Below are 14,138 nucleotides of genomic sequence, written 5' to 3'. Positions count from 1 at the left end.
GAGGAGCAGAAAGGGAGATCAGAGAAAAGTAAACTTAGTAAAATGTATATTTTCCAGAATGCCTTCAAACCTGTACAAAAGTTCATGGGGGCATGGGGTGGAATTTACCCAGTCAGCTAATGAGCTAGTCTTTAAAAAATGTCCTAGTAGTTTTCAACCAGGGGAATACATTCAGAAAAAAAGTATTTAGCATCTTGCCCATCTAGGTTTGGAGGAAATGGAGAGCTATAATAATACCATAAACTTTTATTGTTTGTTATTATACTTACAATTAATAACATACTCCAAAAGCCCTTTGCTCTGTCACCACTCACAGCTATTTTATGAACTAACCCTTTTTACATTATGCAAATTATTAGTAAAACAATGTAAGAGGAAATGTTTTTTAAAAGTTTTCGGTGCCCTTAAGAGAGCTATTTACACTGAAACAATTATTTTGTTAATTATATATAATTCTTATTCTTACTCATTAAGGTTTATCTCTGAGGATTTCTTCTAAGCAAGCTTTATTAAATCGGTGTTACTGTTAGTCAATAAATTAATTAATTAGTGAATTAATTTAGATTTCTCACTCATTCCATTGGTCTTCCCTCCTCCCCAGTCTCCCCCCTTTCTTTAATTATAGGACATATGTGAATATAAGTCTGGTACAACTTCTAAATCATAGAATTGTAAAAAGCTGTGAAAAGTAATTGGTTAAAAAAAGAAGGCTTCCATGCCCTAGAAGGTTTTTAAGACCTGAAGGAACCACAGAAAGACTACACCACACCCTTCTTTTTTTTCTCTGCTTAAAGTCTGACAAGATCTCGTTCCCTTCTACTCAAAGTGGTTTCTTATTAGAAGCAATTAAGAGCTTCCGGCTCTCTTACCTCCCCCACGGATCAGAAGCTCTTCGAGGAGTGGCTTGAAAGTCTTCTTTAGTGCTCTCCCACGGCCTAGAACAGGCTGCACAGCCTATATACACAAATTTTAAGTGATTAATAAATAAATAGCTGACATAAAAAGGGAGAGATGCTTCATTAGACATAAATGTCCTGTTTTCCCTCTGCTTCTTGTTTTCTCTTAGCTGCTGTAAGGCATCAGTGATGAAAATATAGAAGTCGATTACATAGTGTCAGAGAAGTGGTGCTCCATAAACTTGAATAAACATAAATAAATATCCACGCGGTTCTGGGGAAATCGCTCAGGATGTTTGGAACAGGTGCTTTGTGGCCACCTTTAGAGGGGATAGCATCACCGTAAGTTGGAAATGGAATGTAGAGTGTAAAGTAACAGTCTATTTGTCCACGCGGGGAAATAAAGGATCCTGTAAGGCTTTCTTAAACTTGAAAAATGAGTGCCTACGAACTGGGTTCTTCCGACCCTTAACAAAATTGAAAGGGGAAAAAAAGGTATCCGCGGATGTTTTCAATGGGGCAACCTGGAAGAAGCGAAGCAAAGATTCAAGACTCTCCATAAAGGGAGCGAAAGGAGAGACGTTTTTGTGTGCTTTCTGCCTTCGGGGCAGCATGGGCGGGACGGAGAATGGAGTGAGACTGCAAGGGGGTGTCAGGTGTGTGGGGAGCGGAGGGGACGAGGCGGGGGTCGAGTCCCGCACCTGGTGGCTTCGCTGCGCACCTGCAAGGGCGGCGCTCCCGGGAGAGGGAGCAGCCCCGAACTATGACGCGGGACACGGGCGCTGGCCCGAAGGGTACCCAGCGGCCCGGGGCAGAACCTCTCCCCCAACCCGGCCGTCTCGGACCCCGGAACTCTCTCTAACACCCTGGCGGCCCCTCCCTGGCAGGTCGGGCTTTTGGTCTGGGATCAGGGTTCCTCCCCTACTGGCCGCGCGCGGTCAGGGTGCAGGCGCCCCTCCTGCATTCCCCTCCGGGGCCGGGGCCTCTCGGGTTGGTTTTATTCCCCCTTCCCCACTCCGCTGCCCGCCCCCCACATGGTGCCCGACCCTCGGAGGAACGCGGTACCAGCGAAGCGGCCGCCCGCGCTGGCCCGAGCGGCGCTGAGTGGGTGGTGCGAGTTGACGGACAGGTGCAAACTATTGGCTGTTAACGTCCTACTCGCTCCAGCACCCAGCCCACCCTGCTCTCCTCGCCCCCCTTGCGCTTGTATTTTAGATTTTAGGATCTTCTCTTTCCTAAAGTGTTTGGATAAATTCGCTGTCGATAATCTGTTCAGATAGAAATGACCCGATACTTTTCATACTTTTTTGAACGCTGATTGCAGAAAATGTCATAGGGAGGTGGGGAACGAGGAAGTGTGTGTGTGTGTGTGTGTGTGTGTGTGTGTGTGAGACAGAGAGAGAGAGAGAGAGAGAGAGAGAGAGAGAGAGACATCTATGTCTAGACCTAGGGGGAGGGTAGGGGGCTTCCCTCTCCTGGAGGACAGACAGAATGATACATACTGTCATTAACAGTTTTGACCCACCCAGACCCCACCCTTCGGTTGCATCCATCACACAGTCATTACAAAGGGGCAGCGCTGTCACACTGCTTGCCCTGCTCCTGGGGCTCTCGGGCTGGCTTAATGAGGTGCACCCAGCCGGGGCTATTGTGCAGCGCGAATGAGGCAGGAACGAGACGGCACCGATCCTAGCAGCTGCTTGCAGCAGCCCCGCAGCCAGCAGCCAAGCCCAGACCTCGAGTGGATGATGCCTCTGGAAGTGTTTTCCTGAACGAACCCATCAGGCAGTGGAAGACTGTGGCAGGGCTAGTGAACTTAGATGGGGCATTCCTCTCCTGCAGTTGAGCTGGCTGGAGGCAAGTGCAGTCACTGGGGTAATCGCGGGGGTGCTGGGGGCGGGGGGTGACGGTGGTGGTGATTTTAAGCCGGTCCTCAGTTAAAAGGCGGCTTGGATCAATTTCGCCTTCAACCACTCAACTCTCTCCTTTACCTTTTGTTTTGTTAGCTTGGCTTTTCCCACCCCCACCCCCTCCCTGGTATGGTCTGAACCGTGCGTCTTGCTCTGGGGTTTGTGCATTTTAATGTAATTCTGATTGGTGAATGTTCTTTCCTTTTTGTTGCGATTATTAGAGATACTTTAGTCCTGCCTTCCCAGTTCTGCGCCCTGCACAAGCAGTTTTGAAAAATTAAGTACAAAAAGCATGACAAAGCTTTTTGAGGTTTGCCGTGGTAAGTGAACTTTTAAACCAAAAATTACCATTTCTTCTCGTATGCTGGATTTGTGGGTGGCTTGAAGGGGAATCATCACACACAAAGGGCTGGGGGCTGGGAGGAGGGGGCAGTGAAACAAAAAAGCAGTAGTTCTGATTTATTTTTTTCTTTACCGTAGTCCGTAGATGTGTTCCGTATTTATCTGTTTGATACTCTTGGGATGGTAATGAGCTCGATGCATTTAAAGTGGGCGAGAGTCGGCGTCAGGAGGATCAAGGTGCAGGGGAGGGAGGCGGAGGGAACTGGGTTATTGTCTGGTTTCAAAAGAAATGTACAGCCCTGACTTCCTGAACTCAGCGCAGTGGCCGGGTTATTCCGGATGAAAATCCTTAAGGAGAAGTGGAACAGTGGGGTCACCCTCAGTCACCACAACTCTCTCTGTGCCCTCACCTGCGCTGTTAGCCCTCCTTTCTTCCTCACACTCCCTTAGGTAGTAACATTAGAAGCCATCGTTCTTGGACAAATTTTAAATGCTAAAGGATAATCAAATAACACGTTTGGAAGGTTGTGGCTTAAAGGGTTTGAGGCTAGAGAAAGGAACTGCTTAGGACTTCCCAATTCTCTCTTCTCTCCTCCTCACCTCCCCCCTCTTTTTAAACTAAAGTTTCCAGATTCATTGAAGGGTCCTTCCTCAACCTCCTCTCCTAATCCTTTTTATTTGTTTAAAAATGGGAGGTATATTCCAGGGAAGGACTTCTGACTTATGCCCTTTTATATCAGTCACTTTCTGAGAATGGCTATCCAACTTAATATTTGCAGTAAAGTTAACAATTCCAAGTTTGATAAAAGGCTCAACCTTTCCTTCTGGAGAATCCTAAATTGTTTGGCCAGCTTTGCACTTAAAAAAAAAAGTTAACAGTACTCAGGAGTCTTAACTTTTTCTGTTTGTGAATCTAGTTGTCTTTTAAGTTGTCAAGGGCTGTTGCCATGGAAATGATTGGGATGCCCTGTATTGGAAAGGACCTGCACATTCCCTGATGAGGCAAGGCCATCTAAGTTTTCTCATTTGAAGGATGGGATGGAAACAGAATGACTCCTGGAAAGGAATTGTTTCCATGTTTTGTTGAAACCCTTCTTAACTTTCATCTCTATGTATGCAGATACAATGTGCTTACATTTCTCAAGACCTACTCTGAAATAAAGATTTTTTTAAGTTGTTATAAACTTCCTCTGATCATAAGAAACACAAAATAATTTTTTAACTGATCATATTGCAGTAAAGGTTAGTATATTTTATTGGGCATATACTTTAATCACTTATTTTAACAACAGGCTTATTTTCTTGTCTATTCTACATGAAGTTACTGTAATTTACCGGTAACTATCACAGGAAAGTGACACCTAATGCAGTTGGCTTCCAAAGTCATCATGAGTGCTTTTATTCTTGCTATGTGCACTCACCATCCTTAAAACAGTTTTTCAGTTTGAGAGCTTAAACACCAAATGGCTAACTAAACTACTAATCTCTTAGTATAAATGGAATCAATTCAGTAAAACTTTGGGGGGCAAAACCTGAGAAGAATTTAGATTAGAATGTAGTATTTTATATACTTCTAATAGCAAGAATTTCAATTGGGAAGCTTGCTTTTCTAATGTACTGATATTCTTAGACTATAAAGAGTGAACTAACAATACTCTTAACTCATAATTTATTTTGGACCATACTGCTCAACCATCATATTCAGTTAATTTCGTAATTAATGTTGAACTATACTAGTACTATCTGGGTTTTTTTAAATAAACACCTTGAACTGTATTTATGTACAGAATATAAACAAAGTAAGAATTCACTATCTACTACTGCTGTATAGATATTTGCCAGTAAATTTATGACCTGTTTATGTAAACTTAGATTAGTTTGATATTTTGAGAAAAATACCTTTAATCAGAGTTACTTTATCATACTCATAATCTTAAAAAAGCCCTCAACTTTACTGTAATTTTCCACCTACAGATTGAAAATGCTGTTTCAGTTGAAGACATTCATGAAAAATTATTTAAGATAAGTTAGATAATTGAAAGTTGTCTAAATGATAATAATAGTGCATATAGTTTAATATCCTATAAAAGTACTTAGATTACTTAATGCCATATATTCCTGGCATTTTCCCTCACTAAAACCATAATTCTGTGGCAATTTTAGAATTGTTAAATATTCTCAATATGGAAATTTCTTTGTATCAGAATGTAATAATATAAAAATCCATTTCTTTCTTCAGTGTTCTAATTATATGTTACTGGCACATGAGAAGTACAGTGGCCATGTTCTGATATTTTCCCTAAACCTCAGTCCATTAGAATAAATTTTACAGACAACAAAAAGCTAACAATGTTCATAAGAACAAAATTGTAAGTGTTTTCAACTAAGGAATACTCTCATAGAAATATTCATTGCTTCCCATAATTGATTCACTTTAAGTAAAAATGGATGAGCTGGAGGGAATGGAGGTGGGTGGCAGTGAGGGTCATCAAATGTGACAATGCAGGTTTTACCCCCTGTACCATATTTAGGACATGAAATGTGCCTGCAAGCAAAAAAAGCAAGAAAGGAGTAGCTGAAGTGATACCATGATTTTAAAAATTCAAAAATAACCTTCAGTTATTACTTCTAATTAGGATTAAACTTAATGCATATCTTATATCAAATATACAATCTAAAACAGCTAAGAAGTAACCTTTAATATTTAACATTCATGGTCTACCTGCCATGATCCAGGCATGAATCTATCATATGTATAAGGTCTGTACATACATTATCTCAGCTCATCTTCAAAACACTCTAGGCAGTAGGTTTTATTATGCCTAGAAACTGAGTAGGGTAAGGGCAGACAACTCAGTGAAGATTTGAATCAAAATCTGTCTGACTCTAAACTGGGTCCAAAATTTTAAAAATGACAATATTAAATAATTTACTAGAAAATAGGAGGTAATTTACTAAATTTAAATAGATCCTCCACATAAAATCCACGTAATCTCCACAAATTCCAAACATAGGAATGATTACCTGTTAATCTTGGCACTTTCCTCGATAAAACACTTTTGAAGAACAAAATCTTATGAAAGATTCCTAACTATAGTCCCAAATTTGGTTTGGGTACCTCAGGCTAGTTTGGTGGTTGTTTCTCTTTGGGGGCAATAATTATAGAGAATTTATTGTATTCTCCATCCCACCCCAAAAACAAAAGGAATGGAAGAGTGAACCAATTATAATGACAAGTGTTTTCAAATAAGTATCAACCATGCCTACTTAATAAAAGGAAAACCTCACTGAAAACTCAGTTTTCCTTCAAAGAGGACTTAAAATCAAATAAGCAGGATGATTGTTTTCTCATTTTACCAATTGAAATGGGATTTAATTTTTAAAGACTTTAGCATTTTGATTACAGTAACATTTGCTAAAGTAATGAAATATGATTTTATAGGTAGCAAATCATTTGATTTTTTGACATTATATATACTTTCTAAGTTATAAATAATAAGTACATAATATATTATAAGTAATATAATAAATATTAAAGATGATAGACTCACAAATACTGGGGAAAAACATCCTTTCCCCTTTAAAAATGCTCTAATTTTGCTCTTTTTTTATTTATAAAATCTCATCTGAGAGCATGAGACATAGATATGGCATCTGCTTGGGTTTATTAACTTAGATCTGTAAAAATGGAGTTGCTAAGATTTTATCAAGATAATCCATTCAAGTTCCCCTAAACACCAGTGAAAAAGCGTTTAAGGACATCATTTACATTTAACAAAAACTGCTCAGCTTCACTTTCACCCCGAGAAGAAATGAAACCACTCAGAATAACTGTCTGCAATTTATGTAATAAATGGGCTCCTGAGTTTTGTGTAAACTTTTTAAAAAATTGGGTTACTTCTTTTGAAGTGCAGAGAGCTCATGTTAAAAGAGCATTTGTATTAATGCTCTTGCTAAGTGAAGAACTTTTTAAAAATTGATTCATCTGTTTTGTAAGTTTCAGATTTTTGTAAAATGAAATCATTCAGCTATATCACGTTTAAACCTCGGTTACTATGAGAGTGCCAATAGCTTTTTTGAAAGTCTGGTAATTTTGGACTTGTAAGAACCATGTTATAAAGGTTAGCACTATGAGGCTTGAGTGTTTCAACCCCACAATATTCTAGCAATCGGTCACAGATAACTCAGCTCTACCTCACTTTGACTTTGGGGATCATGCCTTCAAAGACCATTGGATTTTCACACATCCCACCTAAAATTAATTCTAGCTACTGGCTTCATTTTAAGTAAAAGTCAGGCCCAGATATTATACAAATAAAAATATTTGTATAGTTTTCTATTTTATCCTTGACTTGGAAATTTACATTACATTATTATGTACTAAAAATCATAGGACTGTATCTAGACAATTTCTTTCCCTTCCAATTTATTGAAGTACAGAGGTCTGTATATATAATATATGCAAATATATATATATAGAAATAGTTATGGTTATATTAGTATGAAGCAAAAAAAAGTTATTTTGCATTTAAACTTATGCTATAATTAATGCCACAAAACTGAATTTTATCTAATGATAAGAATATTAACTATATTATTAACAAAAAATCTACAAATATTTTAAATATAGGTGTGTGGAGTCTATTTTCTTCTACCCTTCCACTATTGCTTTCCCATAATCTCATACAAAATGATAATTTCACTTAAAAAATTCAGAGGAAAATGTGGACTATGTTTAAAGTAGGAAAATAATGAAAGGACTTTCAGATAGTTCCTCTATAGATCCTGGAATCCTTCAACCTATGCGCCTCAATTATCCGTTTAAATTCTTTTACACATGAAATCATTACATTTTGTGTTCAAAGTAAAGTTATATGTTATGGACTTTCAAAGCTTCTCAGAGCATGAAGGGTTTACAGAAAAGGCAGAATAATACAAGCTGCATACCACCACACCTGACAGACATTGACAAAGGCTAAGAAGGCAGGGTTAATGGTTTTAATTAAAAAAAAAAAAAAAGAAATATTAAGCTAATGAAACCTGAGGTCATTACCATTACGAACTGAGAACTCAGCTTTTTGAGTGTCTCCAGTAAAAATAATTAACCAAGAGACACATTATAAATATTTAATAAAATCCAAAAAATTACCATTATCCTTTGTTAAGGATAATGAGAGTGAAGATTGCTATAGAAATCAAGACTTTGGAATTTCTAATTTCTCAAGGTCTAATTTATCACCATAAAATTTGATGCTATGGCTGAGATGGTATTTAATATATGTTTGATTCTCATCATAGACACTGTAACATTTTGATGTGTCTTGGAGTACACATTAGTGATCTACTTCATTCAATAAACATTATTGCGTGCTTACTAGGTTTTAAGCACAGTGCTAGAGCCTGGGAATATCCCACTGGAAAAGATGGCCTTGCTGTCAAGCAATGCACAGTCTGTGTAGGGGACAGACATGTCAACAAATGGTTATACTCCAGTCAGAGAATTGCTGTCGGAAGTATGTACAAAGTGCTTTTAGGAACACAGAGGAAGCTGTCGCCCATATGCCTGCACCTGGCGTTAGTGTGGGGATTCAGGAAGTGCTCAGTGGAGGGGAAGTTTTACATAGCGACTTTTTTTTCCCATTAAAAAAATGTAATAGTGGACCTTGAAATAATATAAAGAAAGACAAAGTGTGTATTTTTCTAGTTCTCACATATTGATATGTACTTGTGATGAAGGAGAGCAAGTTTTCTGTGTAGGATGCTGAATTTTTCAAGATGCATTAGTGCAGTTTCTCAGATACACTGCCTTTGACAAATGTGCACAGCCAAGAAAGCCTTTAATATATTGATTATGTTAGTGTTTTGTTGCTAGCAGGATAATGGATAAAGCAAAGGCTCCATTTTCATTCTTCTATGCTCTACCAAAGAAAAAAGTATCTTGCAAACCGTGAAAGGGACACAAAAGCAAAAGTAATTAAATAACATAAATGGAGAGGGAGATTGCCTGTGATCTGAGCCAGAATTAGAAAGGGAGGTGTAAGAAAGAGGTTATTTGAGAGGAAATGATATCAAAATGTTTTTAAATAGGAAAAAGCGTTCTGCTTCCTAACAATAGGATATCAATTTAAGGAATTTCACTTTGCTTTGTGTTGCTTTCACATTTACAACAGATGAGGGAAGTACTGTTAATCTGGAATTTTCCTTATTTATGATTAAGTTTCATCCTTGAGCAGACTAAAACACCTTATTTCCTTTCATAAACTCCCAAATGTGTGAAAAATCTTCACTTCAGAGTGGTTAGTACTTTATGCGAATGTCGTTATGCATTTTGCTCTCTGATGTCTTGACAATACAGTTTAGCCCATTCCCGGTGGGATTCTCTCCTGGCAACAAATTTTTATTTCCTTGTGTTCATTTTTAGGAAAATCCTCTCCACATTGTTCTACGTATTATTTTATAGGAAGGAAGCATGTAAAATACTCTTGAACTCATTTTACTTGTGAGTTTGAATGGCATTCAGATTAGAATGATTTCCCCAGAATTTTATAGGCTTGCCCAATCCAGCTGTATATTTTATATGCTAATGTAAATTCTATTTTTGTTCCCCTTGGGGGTTTAAGTGATTATAATTGTTGCTCTTCAAAAGCCAAACAGATGATGATTGCTGCTTCAGGGGTATACCAAAAGAAACTGGCTTTCATTAAACCTGCTCATCCACTTCATAATTATCTCCATTTTATCTAGCTAAGAAGCAGGAAAAAATGGCAAGTACAGTTCATTGAAGCCAGTTCAGTTATTTAAACATCGCTTTATTGAACTAGTAGGAGGTGTTAAAGGAGGGGGAATGTTTTCGTTCTAACACTGATATGTAGCCAGTGGCCCAGCTCAAGAGTTAGTTGAGCATCAAATGCCAGAGGCCACAGGGAATGAGACGGAAGATATTTTGAGCCATTCTGAGAGGAGTCCTCTAGTGGATATAATAAATAGTACTGCAATGGCAGCTATTCTGAAATATTCTTTCTGCTTCTTCTTCTTCCTGTAAGTTCAAAATGGAGTTAGCTGTTTAGTACCCACTAAGACTCAAAAATGCACCCTAAATGAAAGGGAAATTTTCTATATAATGCAAAAAAAAAAAAAAAAAAGGAGAGGATATTGATAAATTCTAAAAGGATACCAAATCCTGAGACTGACTGACATCAAAAGTCCAAAGAGTATCTATGATCACATGAGCCTTGTGAGTTGACTGTGGGTCAGAAAGCAGATTCTTATGGAGGTTGGTTTTCCTCAACCTAGAGAATATCTCCCCAGTTCAGGTGACACAGGGGCCCTGAGTTATCTGTTCCCTAGTCCTAGGGAGTGTGCAGAGGGGCGGCCTTCGAATTGAGTAGAACTGGAACTTATTTCTGACCACACACATTGCTGGCTGTCTTCCTGATGGCACAGTGAGGGTCCTTGAACCCTACCCACGGGAATAGAAAAGTGCCAGAGTCAACAGCTGTTCAAGCTTCCAGCAGCGAGAAAGCAATTCTCTGCTGGTTAAACAAAAAATTCTGAAAGGGCTCTCTCTAAAATTTCAAAGAGCCACGTTTTAGAAACCAATTGTCTAAGGCTAGACTTAGATAAAATATTACGTTCATAAACAAAGAAAACGGAAGGTTTCACTTTTCTACAGATTTTTATTTTCGTGTTCCTTGATAGTTCAGCAAGTTTCAGGCAATTTCACTTTTTGAAGTTTTAACATAGAGTTGTTGTCTGACAACTTGATTTTGAAACTTTTAGGGAATCATATTGAAAAAGGAAAAAAAAGTTTAATAAGAAAAGGAAATATGTTCCTGAAAGGACTTTGGATAATTTACTGGAAAGTTGTGTGTATTAAGAAATAATTACTTTCCTCTTGATTGCTATGCCACAATGATAAAAATGTTTCCAGTTTTCATATATGTAATTTTATTTTGGCTTCACAGTAATCCCATGAAGTAAGAAAATCAAATGCTATAATTTCATTTTATGGATGGAAATGTAGAGATTCACAAACAGTTTTAAAACTAGAATCTGGGTATACCTGTTCTTTGATCAGCAACTCCTTGATCTACCAACAGCTCACCAATACATGATGTTGAACTGTATCTAGACTGTAGAGTCATCTGTAAACCGTGGTCGGCAGTGTTTCCAGAGAACAAGTATTTTCCCAGTGAGCTCATAGGTAATCTATGCAATTTGCATTCTTAGATCCAGGGAGGGGGTACGTCATAGGGCTGCTCCCTAAAAACTCTCTAAATTAAAAACTCTGTCAGGTGGTGTGGCAGTGTCCTAAATGTATGTTATCATTTGGTAAGACAGACCCGCTCAAATTTAAGCCCAGACATATGACTGCCAGATTTCTATGACAGGGAAAGATATTAAGGAGAGTAGTGGTTTCAGCTAGTATTTACAAATCACTCCCAGGGAAAATGCTCTCGTTTTTGTTAAACAGTCACAGTGAGTAACTTGTAGGGTGGTCATGTTAGGCCAAAATATATATTTTTCTAAAATATATATATTTAGTGGCACTCCTTGATCTCTATCACTGAAGAGACTGCTTACTTATCTTGAAATTGGACAGTTAGAAATGAACTAACTCAACTAGTTATTTTTTTCAGAATGACTCTGAAAAAAATGGATTTGTTAGTATTGGCTTATCTGCCTGTGTTTATTAAATAGAAGTAAAAGCTACAGGATACAGTAAACATTAAAAGATATCCATGCCAATGGAATGACTGTAATTTCCCAGGGTTATCTCATGTGTCTGTTCTCTTATTATAATAATAGGAAATTGTGGAAAATCAAGCTTTCTCTGTGACCTCATGGATAAATGAATGTACATAAAATCTTTAAAAGTCTCCCAGTTAAATCTCTTTTAGCATAACGCAAAATACAAACCTGGCAATTTTTCCAGTTAATCTACTCCACAGAGAGAGTCAGACCAAAATAGTTCAAGCCAGAGTTGACTTTAACTCCTTGTTAACTGAGCTACTGAAAAATCTGTAGTGTTTTTTGCTTTAAAGCTGTGGTTCATCAGAATCATCCATGGGGGTTTCTATGAAGACGTGTGCCTGGACCTCACCTCAGAACTACTGAGTAGAAATCTCCCAGGGTAAAGACTAGGCATCTGTGCTTTAAAAGAAAAAAGCCTTCACAGGTAGGTTGAGGAATTGATGCATAGCTCCATGTGAGAGCTGCTGGACTTTCATCTCAAGAGTTCTGTCACTCACTGAAGGTCCACTCTGTGCCAGGCACTCTCCTAAGCACATGACAAACATTCTTTCTCTTAGTGCTCAACATCCCTAAAAGTTGGCTATTACTTTTGTACTCATTTTACCAATGAGAAAGCTGAGGCTCAGAGACAATCAGGCAATGGGCCTGAAGTCATATACCAAGGACACGGGAGAGGCAGAACCAGAATCCAGGTCTGCTTGAATACTTTGAACCACTAGAGCCCCGAAAAGGCCTTCTTAATATACAGATTGAAAATGTATGGCCGTCTTTTATAGTTGTAATTTCCAACCTAGAAGTTTCCATTTTGCTGCTTTGGTTACCCTAAGATTATCCGGAGCGTACAGGGATTGTTTCATTTTATGACCTTAAAAGAGAGCCACTATACTCATGTGAAAGGAGACATGGTCTAATAAGTAAAAAATACCTTAAAATTATAGGTAAAATGTTTTGCTTTCTTTGTCTAAAGGTCACAGATGACTTTCTACCTTAGTTCTTAATTCAGAAACTCAGGGGCTGCTGTAAACTACCTTTTAATTTCTTGACTAAAAAACACTCAGAAATGAGAAAATGTTAGAAGAGCATGATTTTCCTTCCAGCTTAATTTCTCATTTAAAAGATACAAAAAATTTGTATAAAATCATTGCAGAGAAATGCAGTTTCCGGTGTAGAATATACAATTTTAGAATTTGTTCTTTCTGATTTGGGGCTGGCACCATTATTTAGAATAGTGATGACTCATGTCTAGGACTGAAATCTGTTTTCCATGGGTTTATACATTTTTCCCCTTGAATTGCACCAAAAATGGTTTTTTAATTGGCTTTAACTCATGCCCAATAAATTGGACGAAAATTGATTGCCGCAGTCATGTTTGGTTTAAAATTATTCAAGACTGCGCCATGAGTCAAATGAGAGCCCGAGCCAGGGCAGCAGCACTTTATGTCTCTGTTTATGACAAATAACTTTTTTTCAAAGTGGTCATAATTCATATCTAAAAGTGAATATATGTTTGCAATTTATAAAGCTTGAAAGATACAAACAGGGCCATGTTAAAACATCATATTAAAAAATAAATTTCTCTTATTTAGATATTGTTTCTTAGTACCTCTTTTCTAGTTCCATCAATACTACAAATCTAATCATAATATTCCTTTAAATATAAATAATACCTCTAGGTAGCTCTTGTGAGGTTTTTGGTCATAATATTAGAATATTCTTAAATGGCAAAATTAAATTAACAGGTGAGGATGTTCAGACTGTACCATCCTATAGAGGTGAGACAGCGAGCTTGCTTTCCCATTCTCTGAAGAGTGATTTTAAAGCCAAAAATTAAACAATGTGAAAATTGAATTAACTCAGGTGACTATTTAGGCCATTGAAATAGCAATTCGCTAAATGGTACCTGTCAGGGAGCCAGTTTTTGTTCAATCTCATTAGAATTATTTACTGTAGTATCGTTTCCATTTATTTATATGCCATAGAAATATGAGCAAATCACTTTAAGGGCTTTGCAAGTTGGGAATAAAGGTTCATTTTATGAGATTTTCCAGCTACTGCAGGAATGTGTATAAGAGAAAAAAAGAAATGATTAATTACATGAAAAGAAGAACATCCCTGGGCCATAATACTATAGACCGGCAGTAAGCGAAGGAAATAGTTGATGTTCTTGTGTATAATTAATATTAACAAATCTAATTGGACAGGATAATTACATCTGATATTGTATTCTTCTAAGAAG

At 37.7% G+C, this 14,138-nt stretch overlaps 1 protein-coding gene and 1 long non-coding RNA gene across 8 annotated transcripts in view; one reads left to right on the top strand and one right to left on the bottom strand.

The window, feature by feature from the left end:
• The window catches only part of LOC111770116 (uncharacterized), a 32,750-nt gene extending 31,794 nt beyond the window's left edge, over positions 1-956 (bottom strand). For both annotated transcript variants that reach the window (XR_011431781.1, XR_002803064.2), the window contains exon 1: positions 870-956. This is a non-coding gene — a long non-coding RNA (uncharacterized lncRNA). The remainder of the gene's footprint in view (positions 1-869) is intronic.
• A 1,587-nt stretch (positions 957-2,543) lies between these two features.
• ELAVL2 (ELAV like RNA binding protein 2) overlaps positions 2,544-14,138 on the top strand; it is a 155,845-nt gene continuing 144,250 nt past the window's right edge. Inside the window, exon 1 of one of the 6 annotated variants that reach the window (XM_070249119.1) lies at positions 2,544-2,753. The gene's annotated coding sequence lies outside the window, so the exon portion shown is untranslated. Of the gene's footprint in view, positions 2,754-3,005; positions 3,127-14,138 lie in introns of those variants that run through there. The other 5 variants (XM_070249112.1, XM_070249109.1, XM_070249102.1 and 2 more) reach the window with 5 other exon arrangements.

This window comes from Equus caballus, chromosome 23 (assembly GCF_041296265.1).
Source record: "Equus caballus isolate H_3958 breed thoroughbred chromosome 23, TB-T2T, whole genome shotgun sequence".
NCBI lineage: Eukaryota > Metazoa > Chordata > Mammalia > Perissodactyla > Equidae > Equus > Equus caballus.
Note: the sequence above shows the minus strand (reverse complement) of the source record. Positions and strands in the feature narration are given on the sequence as shown.